Consider the following 25,437-nt stretch of genomic DNA (forward strand, 5'->3'; position numbering starts at 1 on the left):
AAAAGAGAAACTCTAATTGTATTTAATGTGACAATTGCTTTATCCACAGTAGCAGTCTTAGAAATTATCAGAGAGTTCATACAAGAGAGAAATCGCAAATGCAGTGAAGCAAACAAGTGCTTTGCCCATATTCCCTGTCTTAGAAAACATCAGACAATTTTTATAGTAGTGTAAGATTAGAAATTGTAATGAATGAGGAAATCCTTTAGCAACGATGGACATTTTAGAATTTTTCTGAAAATATGTACATGACAGAAATGTTTCAAATGCAGTGGTGGTAAAAACACTTGATTTGACTTCTGGCTCTATGCTACAGGCAATACATGTACAAGAGAAATCTCACAAATGCAATGCAATGACTGAAAATTCCTTTGACTTCCTTTCAGTTCTGAAAAAAACACCTGAATATTTATACTGAGGAAAATGTTTCTACCGTAAAAGAAGAACAAAAAATATGCCAAATGTTTTATCAAGACTCTTTACCACAAGAGGTTCTATACTAGAGAAATATTATAAGTATGCAAAACTTGTGAAATCCTTCACACAATGTTCCAATCTTAGATAATGTAACCTATTTCTGCAGGGAAATACTCTGAAAATGTGACAATATAGGAAAGTCATACTTGTTCAACCTCAAATATTATAAGATAAAGACCAAGTGGGGAAGGCAGAAGAATATTTTTGGACACTTTCCTTCCATCTAAAATAAAGGGTTCAAAAGGAAAAAAAATTAAGGTGTTAAATACACCTTTTAAACTATTTAATAATGATGACAGAATTCTTTACATTTAATTCACATAAAGGATTTCTGACAAACTTAAAAGAGGATTTGATACACTGAGCCACCCAAATAGGATGTTCTTTATCCTATAGAGATGCCTACAGGACTGGACAGTAGTGCTGCATGCCTTTAATCTCTTCACTTTGGGAGCAGAGACAGATATCTCAGTTCCAGGCCAGGCTGGTATACAAAGAGAAACCTTGTCTCAAAAAAAAATAATTCCTACAGTATCCAGTATTCATAATCTCTATCAAATGCTGGTTTCAAGTTTCAGGTAACAACTATGAGTCCCTTGTGCTTGGGTCAACAAGTCCTTCCCCATAGTCCTGTAAGTAAATTCAATGAAGCTCATTGATTAATCCAGTTTGACTTGGTTGTTTTCAGTTTCTGCTTGGGATGCTTAGATGAATATATGTTGTATATCCCAGGAAAAGGCTCTCATGAAACATAAGAGTGAGACACTAAAATTTTCTACAAGTGTATAACATGAACTTAATACTAGTGATTTTAAGTGTGTGAATAACAATTCCTGTGGAAGGTGAAATGACTCTGTATCACGACTTGATTAAGAGCAAATGAAAACATGTATTTCAAAAGGTCTTAGGACTGAGAAATCAATCTTTTAACTCTCAGTGAGTCTGCCCATATGAAAATGATTTGGGAGTTTCAATAATAAATATGTCTTTCATGAATTCTTGGGAATATGAGAGAAAAGTCTATCAAACTATAAACAAAAATATGGCTTTGTCATTTTCAGGGATAGACATCCATATTGTGCTGTGTAAGTGCATGTCTCTAAACTCTTTAATAGCATTTGATTGATACAAATTCCAATAAAACTCAGAACAATGCTACCTATTGGCTCATACTACAGACCATTTTGGTACCATTTCTTGTTGTGTTTTAAGACTACATGCCATGTGATCACGTATTATGAAAGTTGTGTAAGTGCTGAGAGAAAAGTTAGGAACACAAATTTCTCTTGTCCAGCTCAAGATCCTTCTACATTTTCCCTTTTTCTTAGCGAACTTTCATAGGAAACTTTTTACAACTTAGAAATAAACACTAAAATCACTTTTCAAAGTACCCCCTTTCTTTCAACTTCAACTAGCAGGCTGTAAGTTTGAACCCTGCAATTCCTGGGTAGATAAAACAGAGGCTACACTGCTTAGACCCTTGCTGTTAGGCTACAGGTGGTAATTGCCTGAACCAGCACCTTTTAACCCTCAGAATGAGCAAAATGTTTTAGGAAATTTTTAGAAGTTATCAACATTCAGTATAGTTAGAAAGTTAGAACGTCCACACACCATCAGTCTTCAAATCCACAGTAGAACCCTGCTCTGTTTCCTTTCAACCCCCTCTAGACTGGGAGGTGGCCAGCAGGTCTTCATCTCCAAATGACTAGATCAGAACTCTGGGTCCTTGTGTGGGGAGTATCCCATTGCATAGGCTCTGGTAATGCAATAGCTTTTCCTTGCCTCATGTGATCCATATGAGACTCCAATGAAATAGCATATAGAGGCACAGTTTGTTTCACAAAATCACTGCAATTGCATGTATCCAGATCTGTAAAATAGAAAATGAGGCAGCTTTATGGTCCTGACTATGGGTAATCCTTTTGTAGAATGTAGAAAGTTCAGAGTTCAATGCCCTGCACTCCCCACATGCCAGCATTAGAATGTAAACCTAGCACTTAAGGAAGTGAGGCAGCAGGAACAGAAGTTAAAAATTAACCTCAGAGAGACAGTGAGTAGGAAGTCAGCCAGGGCTGCTTGTGAAATCCTATCAAAAATAGAAGCAGGCAGTGATGGTGGTATATTATCTTTATCCAGGTCTTGGGGCTAGAAGAAGGTAGATGTCTGTGTTCAAGGCCAACCTGGTTTACATAGGGTGTTTCAGGCAAGACTCCACAGTGAGACTGTCTCTAAATAAGTGAATTATAAAATAAATGAATAAGCCAAGTTATGTAACATGTGACTAGACATGTCTATGAGCAAATTTCCTCAGAACTCCAGCTGAGAGTAGAACAGATAATCTAGATGTACACAGCACCAAACAGTGAGCTGTGGGCTTGGGCCAAGTAGAAAGTAAGCTGAACACCACTGTGCACCTCTCCCTGCTTCTATACGGTAGACACACTGTGACTACTCATATTCATGGTCCTGTCTATTCTTTCCTTGCAATATGAGCTTGAATTCCTCTGGGTCCAAGAGCCTGTCCTCCTTAAAAAAAGGGGGGGGGGGCTTGATTTTGTTGTTTTTGTCAGTGCTGTCATCTCTCTATATGCCTGTCTGTCTATTTTTCAATCATTCTGATTCTTTGAGTGTATGGGCATGAGATTAGAGATCAGAGGATGACTTGTAGAATGTGACTCTCTCCTTCCACCTAGAGGGTCTATGGAACAAAATTCGCATGACTAAGATTGTGCTTTAAGCACTTTTACCTGAAGAACCATCGTATTAGCTCTTGTTTTAGACTCTCTCTCCCACATATGCATGTGTACAAAACACATAAGAATCATGTGTTTGAATTTGGTCCTCATGCAAAGATGTCTCATTATGTATGTAAATGTTTAAAAATACTAAACACTAAAGTTGATCTAGTCTCAAGCAGTTTTGACCAAGGACAGTGGGCCTGAAGTAGCTCCATTTGTCTACCTGGGTTAAGACACAAGTTCAGAGACTGCAATGATTACCCAAGAGAAATGTAACAGCTCCTACTTCTAGAGGTTAATGTCCAATGTCAGGCACAGAGAGTCTTGCATCTGAAGGTCTCTTCCTTTCTTCTAAATAGCCACCTTCTCACAGGTTCCCATACAATCTCTTTCTAATTGTACTTTGCTGAATTCCCCTGTTTAGAAGAACAGCAATGTTACTGGAGCAGAGCCAGACGTTTATCTTCCTAACTTCTTGGCCTCCAGACACTGGCAAGTTCTGTGGAGTTTAGACCTTGTACACAAAGGTTTCGAACATGGGGAGTACAGTTCAGGCCATGAGGGTCTCTTTTGTGAAAGTAGTAGTTCTGATTCTCTCTTCTGGAATCTGCTTGTGAACACACAAGATTCTGTTTTCAAATTGTTTTTTTTTTCCCCAATGAGTATATATATAGTTTATTTTTTCCATTTTATCGAATATAAACTTTATTACATTTTAAATGGTAAAACCTTTCCCAGTTTCCCACCTCCCTGAAAACCTCCAACCCCTCCTCCTACCCTGTCTCCAAGTATATGCCCCTCCACCTGATCCCAGTGCTCTGGGAGGCAGAGGCAGGCAGATTTCTGAGTTTGAGGCCAGCCTGGTGTATTGAGTGAGTTCCAGGACAGCCAGGGCTATGCAGAGAAACACTGTCAACAAACAAAGAAACAAACAAACAACTGGCCCCTCATGTCTTGAGAGATTCTTTAAGCCCTGAAATGAGCAGGGATTTCTGAGTGGATGCTTGTCCCTTCTATTACCTTCCATGACCTGTTCCGTGATGATTATTTCCTGGCTGAACACCAGCGGGACAACCAATCCTTGACCTATCTGCTCCTGGAGCTGTGACGAAGGGCCCTTCCCAAAGTGTAGCACAAAGTTCTCTCCTTGATGACTTCACAGGTGCCTCCCTGTTGGGCACAGGAGTGTTCCAACCCACATTCTTTACCTAGGTGGTCCAGGGGCAGTCTACAACGTCCCTGGACCACCTAGGTAGAGAATGGGGTTCCACAGACGCAAGAGATGGACAGCAAGCCAGTATTCTGATCAAGCTGTCAAATTTTATTATTTTACACACAGCAAAATGAAGGAAAGTAAGGATGTAGGGAGGGGTATGAGGGGGCAAACATTGTCTTCGGGGAACAGTCTCTCAGGGGACAAGCACTGTCTGTTAACATTGTCTCTAGGAAGTAGTCTCTCAGAATTATCTCTTGGAATCTCATGACAAAGCTGGCTGGCTTCAGGAAGCTGGCAAACTAAAATGATCATGAGGAGCTGAAGTGGAAAGAGATTGCTATAGTAACCTAACTGCAAATGAACTGTTTATTCTAACCAACATGAGCTCTATATGTGCTGACCACCTTGATATTTGCATACCTGAAAGCCAAAATTTTCCTTCTTAAGGCAGGCTTGAGCATGTAAGATGGCTGAAAGGAGGAGGTGTTGAGATCTATGTAAGAATGGCTCCTGGCAGTTTCCCACCTCCCTGAAAACCCCCAACCCCTCCTCTGACTCCCTGCCTCCAAGTTTATGCCCCTCCATCTGAACCACTCCCACAATCCCCTTCATCTATTTCCCTTTGTTGGGGGCATCTATTGAGCCTTCATCTAACCAAGGACCACTCCTTCCACTGATGCCCAACAAAGCATCCCTCTACCACATTTTTGGATGGAAACCTCTGTACCCATTGGTTGATGCTTTACACCCAGGGAGTCCTGAGACTTCTGGGTGGCTGACATCATTTTTCTTCCCATGGAGCTCTAGACCCCTTTAGCGCCTCTGAACCACCCTCCAACTCCTCCATTCGTGACCCCATGTCCAGACCAATGGTTGGCTGCCAACATCTGCCTCTGTATGTGTAAGGCTCTTGCAGGACCCCTCTAGAGACAACAATGGAATTCTCCATTTGGTATGCAATACTTGTCATCCATAAGGGGTTTGGTGACTATTTATAGTATGAATCCCCAGGTAAGGTTGTCTCTGTGTGGCCTTTACTTCAGTCTCTGTTCCATACATTTTCTTGTTTACTGCTCCTGAGAGTATTTTGTTCCCTTTCTTGGAGGAATCAAAGCATCCAGTCAATAAAGAAGTTTGCAGCTAAAGGATGATCATAAAAGTGAGAATTCTAGGTTCCAATAGGCAGGCTAGGAAATGCAGGAGAAAAGCACACTCACTGTGCTTTGGAAGGACAGAGTGACACCAGTCATGAGATTTCTGGGCTAAAGTTTCTCTCTGAACTCCTGACTATCCTGAAATTTGTTCTGTAGATCAGGTTGTCCCCAAACTCCAGAGATCCTAATACCTATGCTATATTTCTGGTTTCCTTCCTCTTTCTTGTTGATGGACAGAGATCCCAGTCAGGAGATCATGTTGATAAAGCCTTTAGACACTACAGGAGTAAAATTTGCAGCACCCTGGATAGTTGTGGCCATAGATAGGTGAACTGAAATACTGCTTATCAGTCAGTGGTCTTGTTGTAATTCTAAATGCACTGCAATGTACACTTCACCAGCTCTGAATGTCACACAGTATAGTCAAGGTCACAATCTTGGGAGGAGTATTTCTGAAACCACTCTGTTCTCTCCCTGTTTAGGTTGACATGCTAGAGCCAGAAAAGAGCTAGGCAGAGGAGAACCTTAGGGTGGGCCAAAATGTAAATTTCTAGAACAGAATCACAGAACACTTATTTTAGAAGAAGTAAATAATGTTGCACTGCATGCTACATAATGAATTCAGAAGAGACACAAACACCAAAAAAAGTAACTTAAAAGTAATCTTGTGAAGTGGCCCACACCTAAAACTTTAGTCTCAGCAATGAAGAGGATCATGCTGGAGGATTAGAATGTCAACATCAACATTGGCTTCTACCAAAAAAAAAAAATCTGTAGGATATAAAACGACATAAAGTTAAATAAAACAAATGCAGGTTAAACGAAGTATGGACTAGCCTGTCATACAATAGAATATTATCTAACCTCCAAATAGGAAAGAAGTTCTTACAAAAAATTGTGTGCTATACTCTTATTATTATCTAGTCTACCACATCTGTCTGCATTCTTAAGAAACATATTCTTCCAGGAAATAAAATTATTAAGAAATTCTGACACATTATTTCATGGATCAAACTTATCAAGTTTATGTACTGTGAAATAAGCCCATCAATGAAGGAGAGATTTTGCTAGACTCCAGTTATATACAGTGCCTTGTCTACTTAAATTCATAGATAGTGAAAGAATGATGGCTGCCAGCAACAAAAGGAGACAAATATTGGGAGGTACAATAATGAGGACAGAGTTTCCCCAGATGAAGTGAGGGGAATTGAAAAAAGAATTCCTATACTGTCAACATGGTTCCAGCAGGTTTGATGCCCATGGCTGGCATAGTGAAGAGAACTGACTCCTCAGGGTTGTCTGCTGACTTTCACTTGTTCACTTTGGCATATGGGCAATCTTTTAATAATACACAGAGACAGAAAAAGCCTTTAAAGGACAAATTTTCCCTTTAGTTTCTCAATAGTTCATTCCCGTATGGATTTCACTCTTCTTAAATTACCTGTCCTGAAGCATAAGTAACTAATCATTCATTTTTCTACTCAGGATATTAATAATGAGAAAATGTATTAAGCAAACAATCATTATTTCTATTTTATGTGTATTAGTGTTCCACCTCTATGTATGTGCACGGGACATGGGCTAGAAGAGGGTGTTGGATTCTACGTAACCTGGATTAAGAATGATTGTCAGCTACCATGTAGATTTTGGAACAGAACTCTGTTCTTCTAAGAGCAGCAAGCACTCCTAATCACCTAGACATGTCTTCAGCCCCCAGTGAGAAAAAAATTGTTTCCTAAGTAAAAGGTACAATATTCTACACAAGTAAATAAATGGAAAATTTGAGAAAATACGTGAAATACGGCTTTATATTTGATATTTGGGGCATTAACGTTTTACAGCCGTATGACCAGGCTTCACCGGTTACCTCATGGAGTGTTAAAGACAAGACAGTCTTTTCTAAAGCTTCATGAGCTGGAGTCACAAAACAACACAACTCAAAGGTAAGAAACTTACAAACAAAGAAAGGAACACATACTTAGCAGGGAAATACGGTACACACCTGCATTCTTTGTACCCACAGGCTAAGTCTTGATGATCTAGGACATCTTGATCTCAGAAAAACTAAAGACAACACACACAAAAAGCAAATACCTCTGAATAGTTCACTTTCCCACTTGCTTTATTTTCATCTATGAATCTGGCATTAATTAAGAAAAAGTATCTTTATTTTGTGTTCTTTTAAATATACAGGTGTTTGGGTGACATATATTTCAGCCTGTGCATCTTGTGCATGCTTGTGCCCATGAAGCCCAGAAGAGAGTATCAAATTTCCTGCACCTAGAGTTACAAAATTTCATGAGCCACAATATAGTTGATGCGAATTGTACCTAGTACCTCTCAGAAAGCAACCATTTTCTTTTCAGCAACCATTTCTCCAGCCTGACACTGGAACTTGCAAAAAGATCTGTATGTGCAAACATGTACAAAAGTGTCTAGAGAATCTAGAGAGATGTGTTCAGTTCTCTGCGTCAGAGTTAAAGTCATCTGTATGCCACTGATTATGGGTGATCCAGTGCCAGCCCTCTGATATAGAGGTTTGTCTTAGTTATGGTACTACTATGGTAAAACAGCATGATCAAGGCAACTTAGAGAATGAGGTTTTATATGGTTTCTGAAGATTAAAGCCCACGGAGAATGGCACATCATGGAGGTTGGCAGCTGAGCTGGAAGCTGAGAGCTGAGGGTTCATATAGAGATCCACAAAAAGGATGCAGAATAAATGCACTCAGAAGAGGGAGTCTTTTAACTCCAGAAGCTCACATCCAGTGGGATTATTCCTCCAAGGCGACACCTTCACAGAGACCACAGACAATATGTTCATTCAAACCACCACAAATAGTATGTGCACTCTCAACTGCCTAGCCACATGTCACATGTCAAAACTCAAATTTAATATTCTGCAACATAGAGCACACAAGGCATGGGAGAAACACCTGTCAAATATGTTTCTCATGAGGATCTTACCTGTCAGCTTCCCACTATATCCTTCATTTTGATAGTGGGTCAACCAGTTTCTAGACCTGGACCCAGAAAGTAGCATGAAGATACCTGGGACCTCAAGAGAATCCTTCCACTGAGATCAAGGAGAGAGCACATTCAACATAAGGCACATTTTTCAGTGAGTACCATGGTGAGACTCTGTATTTGTGTGGATATAGTGCACACATGCCATGGCATGCATGTGAAATCTTAAAGACCTCATTGGGTGTAGGTCCTTATTTTACACCTTGAAGAGTTGTGTTTCTTTGTTGTTCTTCCAATTTGTATGCCTGGTTATGTTGCCCTTAAGCTTTGGAATTCCTCTATTTCAGTCTTTCACCTCCCCATAGGATTATATACTCTTGGAATCCACCTCGGTTTTGAGATCAGGTCATCAAACTTATATTGGAAGATTCCTAATCCATTAATCGAGCTCCACAGTCCTGGGATATTGCAACACGGCCTTTGATCTAGCCTTCTTTCTGGACACCAACCCTTAACTGTATGGTAGGTGGATAACTATCTTGATCTGAGAGCTAGAGAAAAAGTTAGTATCCTAAGCAGGGTCATGTGGCACACACCCATATCGCATATTGAGGAGATAGAAACAGAATGATCAGAAGTTCAAGAACATAGTTGGCTACATGGTGAGTTCCTGGACAGCCTGGACTTTGTGAGATCATATGGGAGAAAATACACCGAAAAAAGCCACACTCCCAGTGGTGGGTGTTCATGCCCTGGTACCAGGTTTCATTTTTAGGCAAAGGGAGATCAGATGAGAACATTACTCCTGGACCTCAAGAGGACCAGCAGAAAAGAGAGGCTTACATGAAAACAGGAAGTAGGGCCCTGAGTTTTATTAGCACACTACTTATAGCACTCCCTCCCCTCTATTCTGGATTTCCTACTTTCAATACTTCTTGAAACAGAAAGGACAACAAAGGAGAGACAGCTAAGCAAACTTCCATCTTGGCCACTATCAGCCCCCAGGTGCTTCTCCTCATTGGACGCTGATGGTACTGGTAGAATATTGTCACCAGTCTGGATAGTCAGTCCTCAGGGCTTCTAGTGGGAGGGACAGAGTTAGGCAACCTGAGGCTATGATCAGATCAGTGGTGGGTCCTATGTTGGCAAGGTTTGGAAGTAGAACAGTTAGGTCATAGAAAGCAACTAGGCGATATATGAATAGTAAAATATTGTGAGGTTCCTTGTGGATAGATTGGGCACAATAGCCAAAACTCCTTCTGTATCTTGGAGTGAGGACCTCCTTCCTGACTAGAGAGGAACGGGTATCAAGGAGTTTCAAAGTTGTATGGGACACCTTCTCAGAGCCTTGTTTCCTCATCTTGATAAGTTCTGTCTCACTGGGATATATTCACACCCCAGGTTGAGACACACCGTGAACCCTACTATGTGTCATCGACTTGTGGCAGATGGATGACAGCACTGTGCTTCTTCATAATACACAGTTGTCCAGAGGCCAAAACCGAGAACTTTGTTTCAGAATTTAGAAACAGGATATCCCAACCCAGCAGACACTGCTTTGGAAAGCAAATATTAAAGGCATCTGCCATACACAACTATGGGAGACCTCCCTGAGCAGCCAAGATCTCCTCCCTGGGGCAGAAGATTTGTCTACCCACTGGTTTACCTTGCTCACCCCAAACTCAGTTCATGTTGACCTGGCCACCACAACCCTCCTCAAGATGGAGGAGAAGGTAGTGATATTAGAAAAATTCTTTGTACACTTGACTTGGTCTTGAACAACTCAGTAGTATGACTTAACTAAGCCACTCATGAGAGTCCAATACTGAGTATTGTCCTTTGGGAACCTCTTTATGATTGAGCCAAAAGATCTTTCTCCTCCTCTCTTCTCCAATTGCAGCTACTTTGTCCTCCATCAGTCTTAAGCAGAACACCCTTTAACTCCCATCCTCACTTGGATATGAGATGCACAATGGAAACATAAGGGAAGATTCTCACACTCTTGGACACTGCAGGTGGCTGGGGCCCTTGGGAAAGAAAGTGTCCTAGGTTGTTCAGGCAGGCAGCTTGGCTTGGTGGAAACTGTGTCTAGAAACGCTGAGAGGCCTTTTGCAGGGGAGACTAGAGCAACTCTGTTGAGGAAGACCTGTTCCATTGTTCCCCTCTGTCGGTCCCCATGAGAAGAGGCAGGCCATGGTTTTAAAACATTTTTTGTCATGAAAGAGAGTTGAGATGAGTGAAATCATATCCTACTTTCTCAGGGCAGGCCTGAACTTAAATACCTTTTGTAGGGTGGAGTGTCAGGGAAGGAGAGCTTAATTGTCTAAGCCTCTCAGGCCTTTAGGTACCTCATTAAAATGGAGATCTGCCTTGAGGATACATGATCTGTAGTCACATTCTCACCTTGTAGAGGGACTTGAGGCATTGCCACGTGTGACTGATTACCACAGAATTATGGAGAGCTGAGGCCTCCAGTCAGGAGCCTGGTGCCTATGATCTTGGGAGGCAAACACCTACTGTCCCTTGCAGTTATCTGCTGGGCCTCCAGGGTTTAAATTTAGCTTGACCAGAAAACAGACTGCCTTTCAAGGTCCCACAAGCTGAGCTCAGGAAAGTAACCAGGGTGTGAGTTGAGGCAGTATGGATATGAGAAAGAGAAGAATTAGGCATGAACAGAGAGAAGGGAAGGAAAAGGAGAGGGACAGTGTCAGAGACAAAGACACAGAGGGAGAGAGAGAGCAGATTTAATCAGTCAGTGTGTACAAGGATTTTGAGCCAGAACAGTTGTTTTGAGCAGCTAGCAAGAGCTTAGTAAAACCTAGGAAATATGATCTTATTTAGCCTTAGAGTCTGAAAATATTCTAAGCCTAGATACGATTGTACAGACACTAGAAATGATGACTAGGCTAGATAAATAGACTGAGGTCATATACATCAGAGATGACAATTACCACAGGTGTATAAACTTACCTTTACAGAGCTCCTACTCTTAAGCAAGGAATATGCTTGGAAAAGCTGATAATGGCCTGGGGCCAGGACCTGTGGGGTGTGATTATATCAGATCCTGACAACACAACTCTTGCCACCTTGTGGGGCAGAAGTTATTAGTCCCAAGTCTGCTGTAGGCTTCTTCAGTAATGTTCCTGATATACCCTGTGTTCCCTGTGAACAGCATAGATTTGTTATCTTCTCTGGAGTTTGTCACATTCTATGATAATTTCTGCTGACTACATAGAAGTCTCCCATTTCTTTCGATAGTTTACTAGACGCTGTTCTTCTTAAAATACTTACTGTGTGAGACATAGCTTGTACAAGACCTCAGTTGCAGGGTATTTGATCATACAGTGAACCCCCAAATGTAAGCAAGATTAAATAAAATCAACCATGGTTCAATAGGTGGAGCAAGCAACGAGGTGACAGTTTGGGAACCCTGGATTTTTAAGGAAAAATAACATGGAGAATAAGAGGGAGTTTGGAACAAAGATAAAGAGATGCACAGGAAGAAGCATTGAGGTCCATTCAGTTTGGAGGAGATCTTTTTAGAAAGTGTGGCAGAAAGAGCTTCTTTCTGGGATTTTACCTGAAGAGGAAGGTCAGCAGGTGCTTTCTCTGCCTCTTTGAGCTAGCAGGCTTCCACTCAGCACCTGGCTCCTGAGTGTTCCTTGGGAAAATTTAATGACTTAGAATTTATCACATACAATAGACCTCTCTACTGCAACTATTACCTTTTCCATTGTTCTACTTTTGCTAACATTCTCATCCTATGGGGCTTTCCACTTAGGACCTTGTCACAGAAGACTGACCTGCTGTTTTAGGGTACTGGTGTACTTATGGAATAATTCTAGGGCTATCTTTGCTGTGTAAAACTCCCATCTGCCTATGTGGCTGCAACCATAGTCTTTGGTCCATATTGAAATTTTTCAAAGCATATCCTGGATTCTGATGCCAAAAGTGACAGCATGTGTAGAAAGCAAGATCTATTCTAGGCTGACTCATGTTTGAGAACTATGTAGAGTCAAATGCATGGTGTCTTTAAGAAGATTAAATTAACTAAGTTTTATTAGTGCTTAGAGTGATTGCTCCTTGGTAACACATTAATTCTGGGACAGTTATATTTTCATCCACTTACACAAATTTTTCTAAGCAAGCTGTGTTGAATTGGTTCACCTTGATCACAGTCTGTTTCTCCCAGGGCTTTTGTCTTGATTAAACTTTCCAAATTATTTAATTGAAAGGCTATCTCATAACAAAGATGTAAAATTACTCATTTGAGGTATGTAACTAAGTGTTCATTGCAGCAACAGGAAAAGTATTTGCAGGTGGAGCATTGCTTCCACTTTCAGACCAGAGCAGGTGGGAAGGTGTAAGGTGAAAAGGGCTGGGCGAAGCATGATAGTCAATATGTAGATCACAGACTAAAGGTTAAGGGAGTCAGTTTTAGGGTTTAGTATGATTTAGAAGACCCTGATTCAGGAAGCGTGAATGATTACATAATTTCCCAGCATGCATCAACTCATTCATTTGAATGAAATCAGACCAGATTGGTGGGTATACAATTTCTGAAGATTAGCTTGAGCCAGTGAATATTAAATTTCCAATAAATGGTCTGTCCTATGCAGATATGTGCAGTCCTCACTGACATTGTTAACTCAGCTCAGAGATTTCAGACAGGGACTATTGGCTCAAGCTGTGTGTGTCAGGTTACAGATCTCAGCAACTCACATTGCATATAGGAGGAAAGTCAAACAGAAACTAGTAATATCATGCCCTCTACCAGGGAAGGGTCTGCTCTTTTTCAAAGTCAGTATACCTATGCATTTTTCAATTATATTCATGATCTTTTTAAAAGTCAATTGATAATATTACTATTTAAATAGTAATATTTAATTACTTTTTCTTTATGTAATTCCATTTTCTTTATGCATCACTGCTCTGATCTGGTACTAGTGCCTATTTTCCAATGTTTCCCATTTATAAGAATCCATTTCATTCCTTTTTCTCAAAGGCTTTCATATTTCTTTATACCAAGGTTTCATATAGTTCAGCCTGCTCATGCTGCATAGCTATGACTTTCTTTGAACCCCTAATTCTGGCTCTACTGCCCACTGCTTGGAAGACAGTCCTACAACTCCTTTCAGGCTCGGCTCTGATTAGTCAATAAGTAGGGAAAGACAGCACTGACTGAGGGTCCTCCCATTTCCCTGTATCTTGCAGAGGACAGCAAACAAAGAGGGACCTGTTTAAGAATTAAGTTTAGTGAGGAAATTTGAAGCTGATGTGTTCACAGCACAGGAGTGGACTGGTTGGAAGGAATGTTAAAGAAAGACCTTTGGTAGTTGGCATTAGTAACAAGTAGTCATGTATTCAATTTTAGATGATTAGTACGTGTCCAAACTGGTCATTTTTACCAGCCAAAGCAATAAAGATTCTGGATGAGGAAATGAATTCAATTTCTAGAAATCAATTTTTTGTTTAAGCAATAAAGTCTGGAGAAACTGATGTAGCTGTGCCTTATAGGAATGTAATTTTTTCTCTCTGAATATCCACATTAACCATTTCTTGCTTTCAAATTCCTGGCCACCTTTTGTTTTAATTGTTGTTAGTCCTTGACTTTCACTAGGTTTGCCTACAGAACATCCCAGTTATGAGGTACAGATTGCTACAATGAACAATGTGTGTGCAATGGAATGTGCACACAAATGACCCTGTGCTATAGAAGAGGAACAGGAAGTGTTCTGGGAGACAGGAAAATTAGGGTGGAAAAGCAAAGCTGGAAAGCCACAGCTGTCAAAGACCTTTGATCTCTGATTCCTCCAGTAGAGGGGCTGCTGCTGTCCTATGGCCCAGCAAGGTGGTCCAAGCTAAATAGGGATTCTCAGTAGGCCGAACAATCGCTAGTTACATGGGGAGATAGCCTCAATGTTCTTTCCAGGTTTCTCCCTTGATGCAAACATAGGGAGATATGAGGGAGAACAAACAACACAGCAAACCCTGTTCTCTACACAGTCTCATACAATCCAAGCTTATGTGTGCCTACAGTCTACAGGGTCTCACAAAAAGTTAGAGTTGGGATGCTTCTAAGAAATCTTCTCATTATATTTTCATGCACTCAATATTAATTTTAACAAGTATCATAATTCTCATTCTCATTGCAGTTACATTGATGGTGACTTAAATTTTAAAATAACCTACATGCCCATTCATTGAGGATAAGATTGGTACCTCAGGAAGACATTGTGGTAAAGGAATGGCTTAGGACTGGTTAGCAATGGTTAATAGACTCTATACCTCTAAAACATTCAGAATTAATGTTATAAATTAAAATGAAACACCATGTAATTTTTCCTTGCACAGTGTTAACACACTTCTTTGTCTCCACAGATTTAAACCTTTAACTCTCATTTGTCAAATGGGGGAGAGCTTCACCCATCTCTTCTACACTGCAGGTAGAAATGGAGAGTGCAAGGCAGAGGCTACAGAATCTAACTGAAGCAATCATCTCAAAGTGTTTCTTTAATTTTCTTTTAGTTGGTATGGGGAGAAGAAAAATTGATTGTCAGGGTTTTTGTAGCAAGGATTCTAAATAGAGATGAAAGCTCTATATGCTATCATAGAATACTGTAAAAATGCAGATGGTTGCTTCATTTGGATATGAGAACTTTCTGCCAATGAGTCTTAGTGAATGAAAAAGTAAAATTGTGGTTAAGAAACTGACTGACTTGTTTTGCTTAAATTTACATAATGACAATAATATATAGTTTAACAAAAATGTAATACTGTTAGCCTAGTTGTACATTCTATTTTATTTCTTCTCTTCCAATAACCAGCCTTAGGTTGTGGTGGTTTCAGTTGTGGTTGCGAGTGTACATTTAAACATTTAACATTTTTATATATCAATTTGTTTGTATTTAATACATTATATAATGAATGCTCCAATATTGCACAGCATTACATAGGTATTTCAATTATTTGAAGTTAAACATTAATTTTCCCTAAAGAGAAGTAAGAATACTCTATTAGAATTAAGTAACAAGGAACCACTGTACTTCCACGATCTAAACTTTTAAAGATACCATGAGAAAAATGACCTGGGTTTGATTCAGGAATGTCATTCATTTCATATTGCCGAGAGCAGCATTTCTGTTTTCGCAGATGTAGACAGGACCCAAGAATGAGCTTGTAAGAAACTCCTCTGTGGTGTTCTACTTCTCCATACAAAGAAGCAGAGTTCTCCCTGCCAAAGTCATGCTTCCCCTGTTTTCAGTATTCTGCTTCTCTCTGTTCATTATTCCTTCCCTTCTTTGCATTTTCTTTAGGATAAATTGAACTGTTTTTTTTTAATTAAAATAGATTTTTCTCTCCTATATATTCTGACCACAGTTTATCCTCCCTTCACAACCCTGAACCACCCCTATCTTCTTCTTCTCCAGAGGTCCTCTGTTTCATCTATCGAAACAAGCAGAGCACCAAGAAAGGATGGAGAAACAAGGTACAAAATGGCAAGGCAATGGATCTCAGGTTGAGGCTGGACAAGGCAACTCAATAGTAGGAAATAATCTCAAGAAGAGGTGAGAGAGTGAGAGCTACAAATGTTCCCACTATTAGGAATCCCACAAAATTAGCAATTGTGCTTATAGCCATAACAGCATCAGAGGGAGTGCTGCAGACCTATGCATCCCACATGCCTGCCATGTAAGTCTCTGTGAATTGTTGCTGACAAGGTCTTATAATGAATGGGTTCCCTCACATTGTGTGGGGCTTAAACCAACCATTTGTTGGCCACTCAAACAGCTAGGTACTACCATGTCCCTGCACATATTGCATGGAGGACATATTTTATGTGGAGGGTTGTTTATTTTGATTGATGTCCCCTTCTCTCTCTCTCTCTCTCTCTCTCTCTCTCTCTCTCTCTCTCTCTCTCTCTCTCTCTCTCTCTCTCTCTCTCACCTTCTCATGCCCAAGAGACTAGAACATAGGAATAAAATGTCCAAAGCTCCTCCTGCTTGACAACTCTACATTCTGTGAGCTGTGTGGAAGTTCTCCTCAGCAATGTGGTGTTGCTACCATTTTCAGACAGCAACCTTCTGTCCTAGAATCAGGCTGGTTGTTGAGGAATCTCCATGGCACCTCCTGGACAAGAACTGAACCAAATGTAAGCCATCACTGAAGCCTGTTTAAAAATGGTGGCCAGTTCAGATTCTATATTTTACATTACTAGGAGTGCTCACTAAGCTCACCTTCATAGAATCCAGTTACTAATGTTATAGGTACCTACCTCTACTCTCCAATGTCCCCTACTTTGAGCTGTTCCTCCCTGCACTGCACTTTCTTGGCCTCCCCAACTGATCCTTCCTACACCTGTGTCCATTCACCCCCAGTCCACCATCAGAATCTTTTCTATTTCTCTTTTTCAGCGATATCAATGTTTCTCTACATAGTCTTTCTCTTTCCCTGTATGCTCAGGCTATGTGGACCCTAACTGACTTATCATTTACCTAATAGCTTCTATCAACTTATAAGTGAATACATGCCATATTTGTATTCTGGGTTTTGTTTACCCCACATACTGGTGATTTTGTTCTAGTTCCATTTATTTTCTGTAAATTTCTTAAGTCATTTTTTAAAGGCAAGTGGTAGTCGGTTGTGTTAATATACCACATCTTCTTTTTCCCTTTTTCAGTTCAGAGAAATCTAGCCAATTTCAAGTCTTGAAGTTGTCCAATTCTCAGTTTTCTGAGGAAACACAATATTGATTTCCATAAGGCATGTATTAGCTTGCCTTCTCAGCAACAATGTAGGAGTGTGTCCTTGGCTCCACATCCTTCCCAGCATGATCTGTCATTTTTATTAGTGATCTTAGCTATTCTGACATATATTAAAAGAAGTCTCAAATGAGTTTCCATTTGCGTCTCTGTGATAGCTAATGGCTGTTCAACATTTCCTAAAGTGTTCCTAGGCAGTGCAAGTTTCTTTTTTTGATAATTCCGTTTAGTTCTATACCCCATTTTTAAATAGAATTCTTTGTTCTTAGTCATCTCCTTACTTTAGTTCTTTATACATTTTTCATTTTAAGCATCAATCTGTGTAATATATACAGTTGGTAACAATCATTCCCCATTCTTTATGCTATCTTGTCTCTGTCTGATTGTGCTTTTTCCTTAGAGAACCTCCTATAATTTTAATTTCCAACATTCTCTCATTTTCTGCTTTTTTTTTTATTGATTCTACTTCCATCTTTCAGTCTTGGTAAGTTTTGTGTTTCATTCAACAGTTTGTTCATTCTCGGATGTATTTAAAGGATTTATTGATTTCCTCCTATTATTTGATGATATTTCTTGCTTTACTTTCAGGATTTAATAATTTCCTCTTTAATTTCCTGACATCTTTATACAGTTGGTTTTATGGTCTTTTTCTTGTACTTTTAGACACGTTCAAATATTCAGGATGATTTGCCATGAGAGGATAACTTGATTCTGTGGGTGATGTATTTCCCTGGTTGTTACTGTATCTGTGCTGTGTTTGGCATCTGTGTCTGGGGTGTTGATTTCCTGCAGTTTCTTTTGGAATAATTATGAACATCACAAATAAAACATTTAAAATCTTGGCTCACTCTAGGTCTCTACAGTCAGCTTCTCCTATTAAGGCCATATATGGCAAATGAGGTCTAATGTCGGCTGTATGTCTAATCCACTCATCTATTGATGTGGACCTTGCCCTCAATGGTCTGATTACTACTTTCATTCAGCATTTGCATTTTTAAAGGGTAAAGACTCAATTATTGCCTTTCTTGCTTCCGGATCTGATATACTTTTTTCTACAGCTAAGGTCAACCCTTACAAAAGAAAAGGAAGGCTTCCTTTGTACCTTCCATGACTTGAAGAACTAGTACAATTCTTTCCTGATTCTGTAACTTTGTCCCAAGCATTTAAGACTGCAAATCGACCCAATGCCAAAGTTTTCTCATCATATACAGACTGCACCTCTGTTTCAGCAAAATAAACTTTATCAAGCAGCTGATCTTTAAAAGGCTTTCTACCCCTGGCTCAATTTTACATGCTATCTCCCTCACCTCTTCTCTCCACCATGAGAAACATTGTAAATGTGATGCAAGTTCTAGTGTTGCTTTTTGCCACATCCTTCCAGTTTGGGGGGCTTATGCTATTATTAATAGCCCCCAAAGTAAGGATTTGTTGTAAAAATGGCAAATGCATTCCAAAATTACTGACACTTTCCTTAAATTTTGTCTGGTCTAACACATCCATGTATTGCCATTTGAATTACTCTAACCTGTTGATGATCATCTTCTAGATATTTTTGTTTTGTACTAACCTGATATTCTAAAGTTTGTTTTCTAATAACCTTTGATTGGCTTCCTTTATCTTCTGTGTCTACCTGAGTATTTCCTTAATTGAGATTTTAAATTCCTCCCTTAAGGTCTGTGTCTGTGCTTCATATCTCTCCTTGGGTCCCTGCTCCTCATTCTGAGTTTCTGTATTCTCTGTTCAAGGTTCTGCCATCGCATTTTAAATTTTTCATAATATTGTAAACCTGATATTCTGCTGTCTATTTCATTTTGATTGATTAATTTTAAAAGGATATTTCCCAAGTCTTATTTCCAATCCTCATTATATTCTCTTTGCTCCTTAGTTTGATCTGTAAATTATTGTATTTTTTGTTCTTTTCTGTTTCTTATTCTGAAGTATAATTTCCTGAGTCTTCATTTCTAGTGTTTCCTGTAGGAAATTCTAGGAGCTTTGTAATATCTGCAATAGCAAAGAAAAGAGATAAATGCAAATATTCTACCAGAATATTTTCCTGAAAATGTTCTAAAAATTGTAATATGAATGAAAAATGAAGAAAATCCCTTATTCATGTGATAGAAAACTTACAGACAACAGGAATATCTGTAAAAGAGAAATTGGAGATTCAGGGCACAATATAATGATGGCATCAATGTAAAATAGGTAAAACGTAATGCCTTGAATATTAGTACATAGCATCAATTGGGTAATAAATATGGGCATAGGAATACATGAATTTTCAGGAAGTAATCAGGACATTTTTCAAAGCATGTCACTTTCTGACTCCTGCCTCTGACCTACAGGTTGAGTATTGTTTTCATTTCTACCAGCAACAGATCATATATTCCTACTCCACTGACAAATGCTGTGCATTAAAATTCAATGGTAGGAAATACATAAAATGAGTGTATATAATGGAATTATTTTGTCTATGTGTATTTCATGGATACTGTAGAGGAGCTCACTCTAGAATGGGAAGAATAACCCATGGTTGTACATACTTCCACCATGAAGTAAATATAAGCACTAGGACATCAAATTTAAATCTTGGAACTGACATTTCCTCAAATACACACCTGATTCTGAATAGACAGTTCCACACTTTTGGGCCTTCCATTCAGTGTTTGCAGTCACTTGGTTCATCACAATATTTTGAAAGTAGATAAGCTTAAATAACAATGTGTAGTGTTCAGACACTGGGAATCTTGAATACTAGAAGACCATAGCATTCTAGCCTAGCATTCCCTGGGAAAGTCTCTCAAAATTTACATTGCTCTACTGCCATATGGATTGGCCTATTGTCACATCTATGTGCTGTAACAATGTACATCTCACTCCAGTCATCTTGTCCTATCCCTTACAATTGAAATAGGTGACATTATATTAGTATACAGTAGTACTAAATATCCATAGATTAAAATCAGGAAAGCATGGAATAATATTTTTCAAGACCTATAAGAACATAACAGGCAACTGTAAGGTTAAATCCAGAAAAGTGGCTAGTAGTATTGACAATGTATAAGGTACATTTGAACATAGTAGTACACTGAGCCATGTTTTTAAGTCAAAAACCTACTTAGATAATAAACTGACAAAAATGTGCAGAAAAGAATAAGACATAAATTTTATGAGGTCTTAAGAAATAAGATATTTATTATGAAGAATGAATGACTATAAGAATACTAGGAAATATTCCTCATGTACAACATAGTAAAGTTCTATCCCACACAAGAAACTGACAACAATACGAACCATATTTTTCTACTTACAATGTCAGCAAGCCTTCTAGATTATGCAGTCTCACAAAGAATAGAATTTCTTTGACCAATCATCAAAGAAGTTCACAATAAAACCCTTGGTAGAAATCAGAATAGATAAAAAAGCTATATCTACATAATGAAGAGTATTATTTGCGAATCTTGGTTTTCAGTTCAGGAAGAAGAAATTCTACAGAACTAAACAGACTGAATATTATGTACGGATAGTTGAACCTCTTCTGACTTAGGGTTTGATTCATCCCATGGCACACAACTTTAATCACTATGGTTGAAACACAAGAATGCCCTTAATTCCCAACAACAAAAGGACAGTTAATACATAGAAGGAAGCACCCATGCTTGAAAGTGTTGTCTAACTAAATGGCAGAAAACATGAAATGTCACAGAAAAAATCTGAGAGAACCAGATATGCACAACTCTCCTGAGTTGAGAGAAGAAAGGGAAGCTACTTAAGGGCAAGAAAGTCAGCACAGGAAGAAGACAATAGTAAAGGAATGCAGTAGAGGACATGGGCAGCAGTACAGTACAGATGAGAGATTAGAGCAATGGTGAGGAGGAAGGAAACAGTTTTACTGGGAGAGTTATACAGATGTAGATTGAAGAGAGAATAAACTAGGCACAGGTAAAGACAGAATGAGCAAGGGAAAGAGGAGCCAGAAGATTTTTAAAAATTGCTACAGTTAATTTAAGGCCAAGCAGAGCAATTCAGTGTCTCAGAAGAGAACAGATTGAATAAGGAAGATGGGGGAGGAGTTTGAGTTGGAACAGCTGAGTTGAAGCAGTCAAGTAAGATTTGAGAAAGAACAAGAAAGGGAAAGATTATTTAGCAGGAAATTTCAGAGGCTGAAAATACTCTAGGTCTAGATAAGGTTTAGAGGTTAGAGGCTTCCAGGACTAGATCAAGGTAAATAGAGAGAGGGAGTAAATCTCCTAGACAAAAATTACAATAGGAAAATAAAAGTTACTTTTACAGGCTTGTGAAAAATCTAATACCATTCAGTATAAAGCTTTCTAGAATGTAAGAAGAATAGAAACACTTCTCAGAATACTAAGGGAAAGAGACTCGAAACTAAACCAAACAATAGAGAAAAGTTTAGCAGTAATTATCCCACTCTAATCAGAACTAATTCAACACACGGTATCAATGAGAACACAACTCAAAGTCTAAATATCACTTAGACTGGACAGAATATGTGATTCAGAAAACAAGTGCATCTTCTGAAGAAAAGCAACTCAGCTCAGATCATTCACTCTGTCAACAAATATTGGGGATGGACTCTGGTGGTAGCCTTCATAGTGTCAGAAACAGCTATGCAGACTGGGTCAGAGTTATCCAGGGCTAGACCAAGATTTGTATCCTCTGTGCTACAATGTCCATCTGCCAGTCAAGGCATGGACAGTAGTATCATGGTGGCAAGACTATCTGAAGGTAACAGAAGATTTTGTTGTTCAAGATGAGGCCAGCTCCTCAGGAAAAAAATACATACATATACATAGATTAAATTAAGAATCTGGCTAAAATCTAATAGTGAATGTCACGTGCCCTAGGACAGAATCCTCTACTGATATTTGCTTCATGTGTAAATGGCCCTTACCAAACCCATTGCCTGATGCTGATTTTTTATTTTATTTTATTTTTTATTTTTTGGTTTTTTTTTTTTTTTTTGGATTTGGTTTTTTCAAGACAGGGTTTCTCTGTATAGCTCTGGCTGTCCTGGAACTCACTCTGTAGACCAGGCTGGCCTCAAACTCAGAAATCCACCTGCCTCTGTCTCCCAGAGTGCTGGGATTACAGGTGTGTGCCACCACCGCCAGGCTTGATGCTGATTTCATTCTGACTAAAAGAAACTTTGTTTTTAATGGGCAGCCCTTAATTCAGAACCTCAAAACTAATAAAATATTGACAACAACCGATGGTTGACTGAAGTGGATATCATCACATCTAAGACTATTCTCACTGAAATTTTCCAGAATCACTAATCAAATAGAATCTGGCAAAATCAAATTCATGTTTTGTTTCTAATGACAGTTAAGCCGCACTCCACCCCACCCCTTGTTCATTCATTCTAACATATGTGGATGCTTTGTTAGAGTCTCCTTGACCTTTACTATCCAGTGCTCTTAGTTTTGATTTATAGTTATGCAGATGTGGCTAAGCATATGGAGACCTGAAAATGGGAAAATATTTTTCAACAAGAACCTGGAACTTTTCATGGGACACAAATGAAAGGTGCCAACACCAGATAAAAGGATAAACATGCAGGAAAGAGAAGATATCGTCAAAATGTCTCTTTTTTTAAATTTTTTTTAGTTTATTGATATATTTATTTACATTTCAAATGATTTCCCCTTTTCTGGACCTCCACTCCCCGAAAGTCCCATCAGTCCCCTTCCCTCCCCCTGTTTTCCCACACAATCCTTCCCACTTCCCAGTTCTGATTTTGCTCTATACTGCTTCACTGAATCTTTCCAGAACAAGGGGCCACTCCTCCATTCTTCTTGTACCTCATTTGATGTGTGGATTATGTTTTGGGTATCCCAGTTTTCTAGGTTAATATCCACTTATTAGTGAGTGCATACCATGATTCATCTTTTGAGTCTGGGTTACCTCACTTAGTATGATGTTCTCTAGCTCCATCCATTTGCCTAAGAATTTCATGAATTCATTGTGTCTAATGGCTGAATAGTACTCCATTGTGTATATATACCACATTTTTTGCATCCACTCTTCTGTTGAGGGATACCTGGGTTCTTTCCAACTTCTGGCAAATATAAATAGGGCTTGGAACATGTATCCTTATTACATGCTGGGGAATCTTTTGGGTATATGCCCAGGAGTGGTATAGCAGGATCTTCTGGAAGTGACGTGCCCAGTTTTTGGAGGAACCGCCAGACTGATTTCCAGAATGGTTGTACCAATTTGCAACCCCACCAGCAGTGGAGAAGGGTTCCTCTCTCTCCACATCCTCACCAACATCTACTGTCTCCTGAATTTTTAATCTAAGCCATTCTGACTGGTGTAAGGTGAAATCTCAGGGTTGTTTTGATTTCCATTTCCCTAATGACTAATGAAGTTGATCATTTTTTCAGATGTTTCTCTGCCATCCGAAGTTCTTCATGTGAGAATTCTTTGTTTAACTCTGTACCCCATTTTTAATAGGGTTGTTTGGTTTTCTGGAGTCTAACTTCTTGAGTTCTTTATATATATTGGATATTAACCCTCTCTATCTGATGTAGGATTGGTGAAGATCTTTCCCAAATTGTTAGTTGCCGATTTGTCCTTTTGATGGTGACCTTTGCCTTACAGAAACTTTGTAATTTTATGAGGTCCCATTTGTCAATTCTTGATCTTAGAACATATGCTATTGGTGTTCTGTTCAGAAACTTTCTCCCTGTACCGATGTCCTCAAGGGTCTTTCCCAGTTTATTTCTATTAGCTTCAGAGTGTCTGGCTTTATGTGGAGGTCCTTGATCCATTTGGATTTGAGCTTAGTACAAGGAGACAAGGATGGATCAATTCGCATTCTTCTGCATGCTGACCTCCAGTTGAACCAGCACCATTTGTTGAAAAGGCTATCTTTTTTCCATTGGATGTTTTCAGCCCCTTTGTTGAGGATCAAGTGGCCATAGGTGTGTGGGTTCATTTCTGGATCTTCAATCCTGTTCCATTGATCTGCCTGCCGGTCACTGTACCAATACCATGCAGTTTTTAACACTATTGCTCTGTAGTATTGCTTGAGGTCAGGGATGCTGATTCCCCCAGAATTTCTTTTGTTGCTGAGAATAGTTTTACCTATCCTGGGTTTTTTGTTATTCCAGATGAATTTGATAATTGCTCTTTCTAACTCTGTGAAGAATTGAGTTGGGATTTTGATGGGTATTGCATTGAATCTGTAGATTGCTTTTGGCAAAATGGCCATTTTAACTATATTGATCTTGCCGATACATGAACATGGGAGGTTTTCCCATTTTTTGAGGTCTTCTTCCATTTCCTTCTTCAGAGTCTTGAAGTTCTTGTCATACAGATCTTTCACATGTTTGGTAAGAGTCACCCCAAGGTACTTTATACTGTTTGTGGCTATTGTGAAGGGGGTCATTCCCTAATTTCTTTCTCATCCTGCTTATCCTTTGAGTATAGGAAGGCCACTGATTTCCTTGAGTTGATTTTATAACCTGCTACTTTGCTAAAGTTGTTTATCAGCTGTAGGAGCTCTCTAGTGGAGTTTTTTTGGGTCACTTAGGTAGACTATCATGTCGACTGCAAATAATGATAGTTTGACTTCTTCCTTTTCAATTTGTATCCCTTTGACCTCCTATGTTGTCGAATTGCCTGAGCTAGTACCTCAAGTACAATATTGAAAAGATAAGGAGAGAGGAGGCAGCCTTGTCTGGTCCCTGATTTCAGTGGGATTGCTTCAAGTTTCTCTCCATTTAGTTTGATGCTGGCTACCGGTTTGCTGTATATTGCTTTAACGATGTTTAGGTATGGGCCTTGAATTCTTGTTCTTTCCAAGACTTTAAGCATGAAAGGATGCTGAATTTTGTCAAATGCTTTTTCTGCATCCAATGAATATACCTTTTTCTCAGCACCTCATGGTACCTTCTCCAAAATCGACTATATAATTGGTCACAAGATAGACCTCAACAAATACAAGAAGATCGAACTAATCCCATGCCTCCTGTCCGATCACTATGGTGTAAGAGTGGTTTTCAATAGCAACAAAAACAACAGAAAGCCCACATACACATGGAGGCTGAACAATACTCTACTCAATGAAACCTTGGCCAAAGAAGAAATAAAGAAAG

General features: G+C 39.2%; 1 protein-coding gene across 6 annotated transcripts in view; it reads right to left on the reverse strand.

Moving 5' to 3' along the window:
- The window catches only part of LOC127681612 (zinc finger protein 420-like), a 662,660-nt gene that overhangs the window by 368,907 nt on the left and 268,316 nt on the right, over positions 1-25,437 (reverse strand). The window lies entirely within an intron of this gene.

Source organism: Apodemus sylvaticus, chromosome 3 (genome assembly GCF_947179515.1).
Source record: "Apodemus sylvaticus chromosome 3, mApoSyl1.1, whole genome shotgun sequence".
Classification (NCBI taxonomy): Eukaryota; Metazoa; Chordata; class Mammalia; order Rodentia; family Muridae; genus Apodemus; species Apodemus sylvaticus.